We start from the raw sequence: 10,389 nt of genomic DNA on the forward strand, positions 1-10,389 counted from the left end.
GAGAAGCCGAAAGCTTGCCATCTTAAAGAATATAATTGGTCGGCAACGACGGAAGTGAAAATTTAGGTTCACTAAAAACCACAGAGTTCGGGAACTTTCCCCAAATTAAATCCTCAATATTTTCTTCCCACATTGCTCGGAGGTGAGGTTTCATGATCATGATCAGCATTAAAACCCAAAGAAAGGAACCGATAGCGGGACTATTTTCTTTGGAAGATATTTCTTACATTAAAAAGTAATATAACATATATCTCCGCATACCTTTGTTCATAAAACCATATGACCGGATTGCCTTGTTTGCCATAAATCTTTGCCCTCATAAAGGCTTTATAAAGTAGGACAAACACTCCCCGGCTACTGGCCGAGGAGGTTGAAGCTGATGGTCGGTCAACAAAGTTTTGTGCAATGCGGATCCGAGCATTAATGATGTAGAGTACCTGGATACATAGAATCATTACGCATAATTTGTGATTTTACTTCAGATATCGATCCTTAATTCGGCCACCCGTGCCCACATTAAGGCTCGGGGCTACTGGGCTTCGCGCTCATTATTTACAAATATTAAAGGGGCACATCGATTCACTGATCTGGTGTTGTCACCCGACTAGTGGCTCGGGGGCTACTGCATTGCCTATTCAATGCAGAAAATTCAAAGTGCTTAGTGTTCGGCTTGACCGAATTATGGACAAGCGCGTCTTCGGACAACAATAAATACCATCTGGGACTTATCCGGCATCAAGTTAATATATCACGACGACTTCTCACGACTCTCTTTCAAGGGCCCGTCTGCCGATCACTATTACCTCTAATATATTACACTGCGTTTATATGTATGCTACCGAGCTAGGAGTTGATCCTCAGGCCAATTTCACGAATCAACCTGAGTCTCATGGGCTACTAGGATCAGCGGTTTCATGTTTTCCTTCAGGTGCATCTTGGATTTTAGACCGACAAACACCTTGAGGGCTACTGGCAATACATCTCGTCAGCAAATAAATTTACACGCATCGAAAATAAAATCCGCAAACAATCAGCCCACGACCGAGGTGGTGCACCACCTCGGAAGCAGTTCGGCATATAGTTCGGATGCAAGTGGCTGGCTCCTTAGAGGGCATTTCCAGTATTAAGCTCGGTTGAACTCCTTCAAAGTTTTCCAAGAATGAGGTAATTTATGACACCTCGGATACAGTCCGGCGTTGGAGCTCGGATACAGTCCGGCGTTAGAGCTTGGATACAGTTCGGCATTGGAGCTCGGTTGCCCAAGGACAACTCGGATGCAATCCGGCGTTGGAGCTCGGTCGCGAAAGGGGATACCGCCAACCGGGAAAACATCAAACCCGAGGTGTGGCATAAAAATAACAAGGCATCGATAAAGGCCGAAGACTTAAAGGGCTCCTCGGGTACCCGACGTATGAAATCTTCAGATTTAGCTCGGCAATCCTCAAGATCAAAGATGGGAAGATTTGTTGAACCAATTTTCAAGACCGACAATCGAAGACGAAGAACAGTTCGGAAGAACCGAGGAGAGTCCCCAACTTTTAGACCGGTTCAGGGGGCTACTGATGGCGTCCTGGACTAGGGGGTACTCACCACATCGTCTCTCGACTAGGTGGATTGGGCCGAGGACCCCCATGGCCGTTTACTCATGGGCCACTTCGGGCAGCCGATGACATACATGAGGAAGATTCCACAAGACTTGGTGATCAAGACAAGGACTCCTCTCCACCGACGTATTCGACTAGGACTCTTGTTATCCTAGGCCTCTGGTACATTATATAAGCCGAGGCCAGGCTAGTCGATAGATGATTATGACATTATTCATCATACCCATAGGTTTTAGACCACAACATATGATCTCGAGGTAGATCAACTCTTGTAATCTCTATATTCATCAAGATCAATCAGGCAGGAAGTAGGGTATTACCTCCATTAAGAGGGCCCGAACCTGGGTAAACATCGTGCCCCCTGTCTCCTGTTACCCATCGATCCATGACACATAGCTTGGGACCCCCTACCCGAGATCTGCAGTTTTTGACACTGACACTGCCCGAAAATATATTGAAAGACCCTTTGGTGTTTTGCAAGCTAGGTTTGCCATTGTTCGTGGTCTTGCTCGTTTTTGGGACAAGCGAACCCTGAAGAATATCATGACATGTTGTGTGATTCTTCACAACATGATCATCGAAGATGAGAGGGACATGAACATGGAGTTCTTCTATGACAATATCGGTAGCCATGTGAAGCCATCTAGAGACCCTGACCGCATACAAGCATTTCTTCAGACATACCGAAAATTGAAGACTCAAACAGCCACCACCAGCTTCAGGACGATCTCACTGAGCACCATTGGCAAAGGCATGGGCAGTAATAAAACCTGCCATTTTTAAATTCATTTAATTTAATTCATGTGTGATTTGTATTGTTGTATTTCGAAACAATTCTTGTATTGAATTATAAGTTTAATTCTTAGATTTGAATAATTATGTAATTTGAATGATTGTTGTATTGTAATATTTAGATTTTAATTTGTGTTTTATTTGTCAAAATCGCAGGTAATTGCTTTGTGTGGTTTTACGGTTTGAGGGCCGAAATCGGGTGTGGTGGAACAGATCCCGCAAATCCGAGCGGTAAAAGAGAATATCCTTTCGGCGGAACAGATCCCGCAAACCCGATCGGTAAAAGAGAATATCCTTTCAGCAGAACAGATCCCGCAAACCCGAGCGGTAAAAGAGAATATCGGGCAAATCCGATTTCGACCTTTAAACCACAGTTTTCTCGGCCCTTATCCGGGGTTTAAGGGCCGCGGTTTTAAGGGGTCTACTAGAGATGCTCTTAGGGTGTGTTTGGTTTATGCCCAATGTTGCCCCACCAAAGCATTGGCTAGCCACAATTTGGTTGACCATGATTTGGTCAACATTGGCAAGAAAAATGAAATGAGTTGGCTACAGTTCATTGGCATGCCAAAAAATTGGCATGAATCCAAACAAAGACCAATCTCTGGTCATAACCAAAATTTTGATAGGATGCGCTTTGATCACTATCCAAACACACCCTTAGTAACACCACAAGTTCGGGTAGCGACCTGAACTAATTTTGTCAGCTAGTGGATGTTTTCCTCTTCACAGTTATGCACGCGGTTGGAGAGTGCGGCCTAATAGCACTGGCATTGCGACACGACATGGATGGCTTGCCCAAGCAACTTGCATCCTTAGGCGTCAATGGTAATCTCCCCTTCCCGAACTGCCCTAGGCCAGCGATGGCGCCAAAATGATTGCTACAAGTCTGCTCCACCATTGAGCGTGCTACATGTTTCTGTTCAATGGTAAGCTGGATCGACTAGTAATTGGGCTGCTTTTTAGTAAGTTTTCTTTTTGCAGGAACCCTTTCTGATAAAGTTACTAGGCACCCTAAAAAGGTAAAGTTACTGGGGCTTTGAGCCTTAGTGCCTTTGGCAAGGGTCAATTAGGGCATGGCCAACGCGCCACGCTAGAAGACCGCCCCGCGACTCCACGTCAGAGGTGAGCTGCCGTGGATGAGAGAGGGGAAAAGATGGTTGCTTGCAGAGTCGTGGTGCAGCTCGCAGAGGAGGCAGGAGCTTCAAGGAGAGAAGGTGTGGTCCATGGACCGAAGTGGCAATGCTTGTTGATGTTGGAAGAGAGAGGGAGAGTTAGGGAGAGAAGAAAGGGTAAAGTGCATGTGAGATGGGGTGAAAAGGGGAAGCGGATTTTTCCTAACTCGTTGCGCGCGCAACGTATATCTCATCCACCCGTCCATGCTAGACGTCAAATCAACATGCGGCTGGTCCCATGCATGCATGTCAACATCAGTAGGCCCTATACGTACTAAAAATCTGACACGAGGTACAGAAGGGACCGGTGGGCTACTTCACCATATTTACTAGCAAAATTAATACGTATGTCACCATAACTTCTAAATAAACTATGAAAATTTGAATTCATTTATGTATTTAAGTTTCTTACGGCTAGCTCTGCGAAACAAGTCCAATATTGATATATTTCTAAAAAGTTTCATACACTTTTTCATCAAAGTTTAGACAAGCTGTTTATAAAGTTCTTCGGTTCCAAATGCATTTTCTAGAAAAGTTATTTGACATTTCTAACAAAGTACAGAAAACCTATTTATAAAGTTCTCAGCTCCTGGTCCGGTTTATTTATCCCTTTGCAAATGAAAATGAAAAGTTCTTCACTATGCCCAGCAAAGTTCCTCACTGAAAACACTGATAATTTTCTAAAAACCCATATTTCAATTCCAGTTAAAAAAATATGTTCAAAAATTATCCAGGCCTGATCTTGTTCTGAAGATCTTGGCATCAGGAGTTCAAATATATATAAAGTTTCAAAAACAAATTTTGATTCAACTGTTAAAATAGCCCCCCTTGACACACAAATTATCCTAGGTGCGGGGCCTTGCATCTGAAGATTTACTTATTTCACAAATTTGTATTTTTGTGTGCAGCTCACATGGTAAGAGCAACTCTAGCAGACCCCACATCCCGCCGGCCCGCAAAACGCGTTTGCAGTTCGCGCAAAACCGCTTTTGCGGACCGGCGCGGGCTGGTACAGATGCAGACCCCGCATAATGGACCTGTAAAAAAGCATATTCGCGGAATATGCTTTTTTTACGGGTCGGCTTCTGCGGGTTCTAATCTGGCGCGGCTCCTCCCGGCCCGTAAAATTTAGATTTGCAACTTAAATTGATCTAGCATAATGCTTTTCTTTGCTTTTCCAACAACATTAGATACAAAAGATATCACCAAATCTTGGCTAAAATAGCAAAACCAAAGAAAACAAGAACCACAAGTATGCATTTAAGAAGATTTCCAACTTCCATAACTGCTCCCACTAGTTGAAGCAATATCTTCTCCATGCACTCATTGTTGATCTGCGGATTCTTGATCTTGCTTTTTTCATTCTTCATCTTTGGTTTCAAAGAAGTAGACGTTGCTTCCCCTCTAGTTGCACATGCAGCCGCATCATTGCCTTCGATTGTACTAAGGAGTGCACTAACATCTATTAAGTTTCTTTCTATCCACAAATCAATGTATTGGCCTTCCCAAAACCAAAATGAGCATCCATCGTCCTACACAAAAGAATGAGCAAGCTCGAAGTGAGCTACCGCAATTGAACTAAAGAATGAGCTATGGAACGAGCTACCGCAAGTGCACGTACCCCGTCGTTTTCGCATTTGTAGAACACCCATCCGGGGTGCTTCGACGTGCCCGAAGTGAGCCGCAGCACTTGGCGCGGGCAGTCATCGCACTCTATGAGCGGCATCGGCAGGCCACAAAGACGTTGCGCGAGCGCCGAGCCCGGTGGACGGCCGGACGAGTCCATGCCCGCAAACCTTCGGCGGCGGCGGGCGGACGAACCCATGCCTGCATGCGGCGATGCGCCCTTGCCTGGGCTGCGGGAGAGGCTCCCCGACCACTCCATCGCCTGGGGCAGCAACTGGCGGCCGGAAAAAGCCAAATCCGGTGGCCCGCGATGAAGTGCCGCAGATCTGCAAATCCGGCGGCCCGCCGACGCAGGGGGGGAGGGAGGGGAGGCCTCGTGCGCATGGCGGCCTTCCGGCGTGCTCCTGCTGGCTGCTGTCGCCGGAATCTTGGGCGACGGCCGCCGGCGGCGCGAGGGGGGAGAGGAAAGGTGGTTGGTGGGAGAAAGCGCGGGATGAAATGTCCCCCCACCAACCGCTTCCGCTTATGCAGGGCACCGCAGCCATGAGGGGGAAACCCGCGTCTTCCCGGGTTGGGGTCGGGATTTTGCCGTGCCCCCTAAATTTTTTTGCGGGCCGGGGCGGGATGCAGGGTCTGATCGGGCTGGTTTTTCCGCCCTGACCCGCATTTTGGCGGTTATTTTACGGGTGGGGGCAGGATGCGGGGTCTGCTAAAGTTGCTCTAAGGCATTTTCTAATGAAAGTTAGACAGACATGCGATATCCATGTATACATACATGTGGGAAATTTTCAGAATTTTTCTTGACACTTCAAAATACGAACCTCGATGGAGTTCACTCGAGCTCGGGCTCCAAAGAGTTCTCTCGGTACAAAGTCGTTGTCTCCACAAAGTGGAAAACCAAATGACAAGATTCGCTCGCATCGAAACTGAGAAGCAAGTCGTAGTTACAACCCCCGTCACCACCACCTACGTCACCGCAACCACGATTTTGTTTCTCGACCAACATGCTAATAGATAAAGAAAAAATGGTAGGGAAAACTAAGACCTGAGGACGACCAGCTCCACCACATGTAGATGCCGATTTTGCCCATGGCGCTTCAGGCCATGGCAGCATTGGAGATCGAGCATCTCAGCTCCTCCTCCACTGACCTTTTACTACTGTTTATCAGTAGTCTAGTTGCCCTTGGCCTCGGCGTCGGACTCCAAACGGAGGAGGACGAGCATCGGCAGCAGAGAAGAAGACGTGATGGCATCGGCGGTAGGGGAGGCGGTGGCCGCCGTTGACCACCACGGCCGGCCGGTCTCGCGGCGCTCCTCCGGGCGGTGGCCGGCCGCGCTCTTCGTCATCGGTACGTACGATACGACACGACGCAAACCGCGAACACGTTGCGCGCGCGCTGGTGACGGCCGAGACTGAATTCACGGCAACGCAGGGGTGGAGGTCGCGGAGCGGTTCGCGTTCGCCGGCATCTCCGGGAACCTGATAACCTACCTGACCGGCCCGCTCGGGCAGGCGACGGCGGCCGCCGCCGCGGCCGTCGACGCGTGGTCAGGCGTGGCCATGCTGCTGCAGCTGCTCGGCGCCGCCCTGGCCGACTCCTGCATCGGCCGGTACCGCACCATCCTCTATGCCTCCCTGCTCTACATCCTGGTAGGCGAATTTCGCAGAGGAATAGAATTCCGTATCTCCAAGAAAGCAGTTGGATTTCTCCCTTGAACTGTGTGGTTTCCAGGGGCTAGCCATGCTTACCATCTCGTCGTCGGCGCACGCCTCCGAGGGCACGCCACACGCCGCAGCGGCGGCATCCTCGGCGACGGCGAGCCCGTCCGCGGCCCAGGTGGCCTTCTTCTACGTTTCGCTCTACCTCGTCGCCTTCGCCTACGGCGGCCAGAAGCCGTGCGTGCAGGCGTTCAGCGCCGAGCAGTTCGACGAGAACGATCCCGAGGAGCTCGCCTCCAGGGGCTCCTTCTTCAACTGGTTCTTCTTCGTCACGGACGGCAGCGTCACCGTCACCGTCCCGGCCCTGAACTACGTCCAGGACAGCGTGAGCTGGCAGCTCGGGTTCGGGATCCCGGGCGCCGCCATGGCGCTCGCCCTCGCCGTCTTCTTGCTCGGGACCAAGACCTACCGCTTCTATCCTCCGGCAAGCAACGGCGGCTTGCTCGCGCAGCTCGGCCATCCGCTCGTTGCGACGATTCGATCTTGGCGTTCATCATGGCGCTCCTCCAAGTAATCAAGCTCTTATTTTCTCAGCTTCGATTCAGTCCATTCAGTCCATTCCTCTGAAACTGAACCTTGCTCGGTCACTTGGTCTTTTGACACGCAGATTATCTAGCGATTCACGGCCATTGCTAGAAAGCTCATCATTGTCGCCCAAGGGGAGCACCGGCAACGCAGATGCAGATTTCCCTCATGAAGCAGCATCGCTACTCAGATTGTTCCCGATATGGTCGGCATGCCTGATCTACGCCGTCGTCTACGCACAGTGGCCTACTTTCTTCACCAAGCAGGCGAGCACGCTCGACAGGAGAGTAGGCAGCCTGGTGGTGCCAGCCGCTGCCCTGCAAAACCTGAGCCATGTCGCGGTCATGATCTTCCTGCCGATCTACGACCGGATCCTCGTCCCGCTAGCTAGAAAGCGCACGAGGAACCCTCATGGCATCACAATGCTGCAGAGGATTGGCGCCGGGCTGGCCATCTCGATCGTCACGATGATCGTCGCCGCGCTGGTGGAGATAAGAGGCTCGGGATCGCGGCGGATCATGGCATCCTAGATGAGCCTGACGCTGTTGTTCCGATGAGCTTGCTGTGGGTGGTTCCCCAGTTCCTCCTGGCAGGGTTGACCAGCGTATTTGCATATGTTGGCCTGCTGGAGTTCTTCTACGACCAGGTGCCGGACTCCCTCCGGAGCTTGGGCGTAGCTCTGTGCATGAGCATAGGTGGGGCTGGCTGCTTCATCAGTAGCTTCCTCGTGTACGCCATTGACAGGGTGACCAGCAGCAATGGGGGGAGCTGGTTCTCCAACAATCTCAACAGGGGCCATCTTGATTACTTCTTCTGGCTCCGCCTTGGGCTTCTCCGCTTACCTGCACTTTGCAAAGGCTTATGTCGAAAAGAAAAAGAATTATTCAGTTTTGGTACAATGATGTACAGAACGTTCAGTGTAACAATCATGACAAGTATTAAGTAAAGTTTGCTACTACTACAGAAAAATTAGCAGAAATGATTTGTTGGCATGTATAGGGAGGTAGAATGTTAAAACTGCCTGCTTTTGATCTCTATGGTTACCCAGATGATGGTAGCAGACAGCCTGCACCACAACATTTTATGGATATGGCCAAACACATAAAGTAGTAGCGCACAACACGAGAGATATGGGCATACTACTCACAACTCCCGCAAAGCATAACAACAGCACAAAAACCATTTCACGGTGTTTAAGCACTAAAACAGAGGACGCAAGAGAATCGAACACATTAAGCTACGTGTCAATCGCGCCTCCTCGACCATGCCACGTTGGATCACTAGAGGCAAAAAGAGACAGCTGGGAGCTGGGAGAAAAGAAAACACGTCGTGGATGGGGACAAAAGAGAGAGACAGAGAGCAGTTCTTTTTCCTCCTCCTCCCGCATCTCATTGTTTCCACCCCGACTGGCCGCTAGGGTTCCCGTCGGCGCCGCCACAGCCGCCGCTACCATCCTTGCTCCACCATCTACGACCACTGGAGATGGCGCTCTCCTAAGACCTGCCCTCGTCCAAATCTTCTCATCTTGGGCCGATCCCAGCCATCTCGAAACTTCCTGATTTTTTATTCTCCTTTCCTCTGTTTTGAGCGGCAGGTTGAGTTATGCTTCAACATCTTCCGCGAGGGTCTTCCGCAAGCGATGATCATAGCTGGCCAAATGGGCTGGGCCTGGCATGCCGGCCAGTGAGCAGGCTGGCACGACACGCTCTAATCAGACCGTGCCAGGCAGCGGCACGCCTTGGGCCTGAAGACTGGGCACGCGGGCCGACACCCGTTTACCTTTTTATTTTTTATTCATAAAATCAACCCAATAGGCCAAAATCAACCTAAAAAACACCCTAGTAGGCCAGCGTGCCTGGCGTGGCGCCGGGCCGGCCCGCTTAGCTCCTGGGCCGTGACTGGGCTGAAGGGGGCAACATGTGGGCCGGCCCGGCCCGGCCCGGCTAATAATCGTGCCATGGCAGGCCGGGCCGTGCCAGGCACGATTACAACAGGCCGGGCCGGCCCGTTTGGCCAGCTATGGCGATGATGGATGTACGAATTCCTCATTGTTTTCATGGTCATGATGCTTTGTTTTGTGTGGTTCTCGTGCTAATTTTGGAGGTTTAGGATTGGGAAGTGGTGAGCTTGGCTCCCATATCATTTTTCTCCTGTGTACATTTATCTCAATGTATGTAAGAAAATTAGTCTTGATTTACTATGGCAATAATGGTTGGTTACAGTCATTAAAAAGATTTATTAGTTCTATCATGTTATTTAAACTGCAGCAAGGAATGAACATTACAGTTCTTTTTGATTCTTTTATGTTTCCTCATTTGTCTGATCTGAAATAATATGTCATGTCTATATATTCTACCCCACATCATCATTTCCTTCTACATTGCTCATAGGAGATGACACTTCATTAGTTGGTGGTAATAGACACAACTCTAGTCTTGCCATGTTAGTGCAATTAATTTATCTTTCTGTCGCATTTCATCTGTCGAGCATGGACGTATGCCAAGTTCACCTTTTTGTTGCACCTATTGTTAGATCTAGAGTATCACTAGCTGAATCTTCCGTTTGTGTTTAGTGCTGAAGCCACAAAATAGAAGGGGTGAATGATGCGAGGGCTAACGGCAACCACAGGAGGAGGTCGGGGTTGTCGAAGAGTATTGCGTGGGTGACTCCAGTGAGATGTGGGTCCAGCGAATGTCGATGATGTGGCAATGAGAAGACCCTCTCTGTGAGCTCTATCCATCTCACTTGGCATCTCGATTTTTGGTTCTGGGGCTCCCTGTTTCTCTCCTTCATTATGGTGGTTGGTCCGTTGAAAACACCAGCTGCTAAGCTTCTTTAGACAGTTATAAGAAGGCATCCATACTTCCATAGGAAAAAGCTTGCACTTACCAAATAGCAGTCGTATAGTAGAGAGTGCAAGGAAGATTTGATCATTTGCCTGATGTGGTGA

At 49.5% G+C, this 10,389-nt stretch overlaps 1 pseudogene; it reads left to right on the forward strand.

The window, feature by feature from the left end:
- Positions 1 to 6,262: 6,262 nt before the first annotated feature.
- Positions 6,263 to 8,408, forward strand: LOC109748676 (protein NRT1/ PTR FAMILY 5.10-like; annotated as a pseudogene).
- The last annotated feature ends 1,981 nt before the right edge of the window (positions 8,409 to 10,389 follow it).

This window comes from Aegilops tauschii, chromosome 3 (assembly GCF_002575655.3).
Source record: "Aegilops tauschii subsp. strangulata cultivar AL8/78 chromosome 3, Aet v6.0, whole genome shotgun sequence".
Classification (NCBI taxonomy): domain Eukaryota; kingdom Viridiplantae; phylum Streptophyta; class Magnoliopsida; order Poales; family Poaceae; genus Aegilops; species Aegilops tauschii.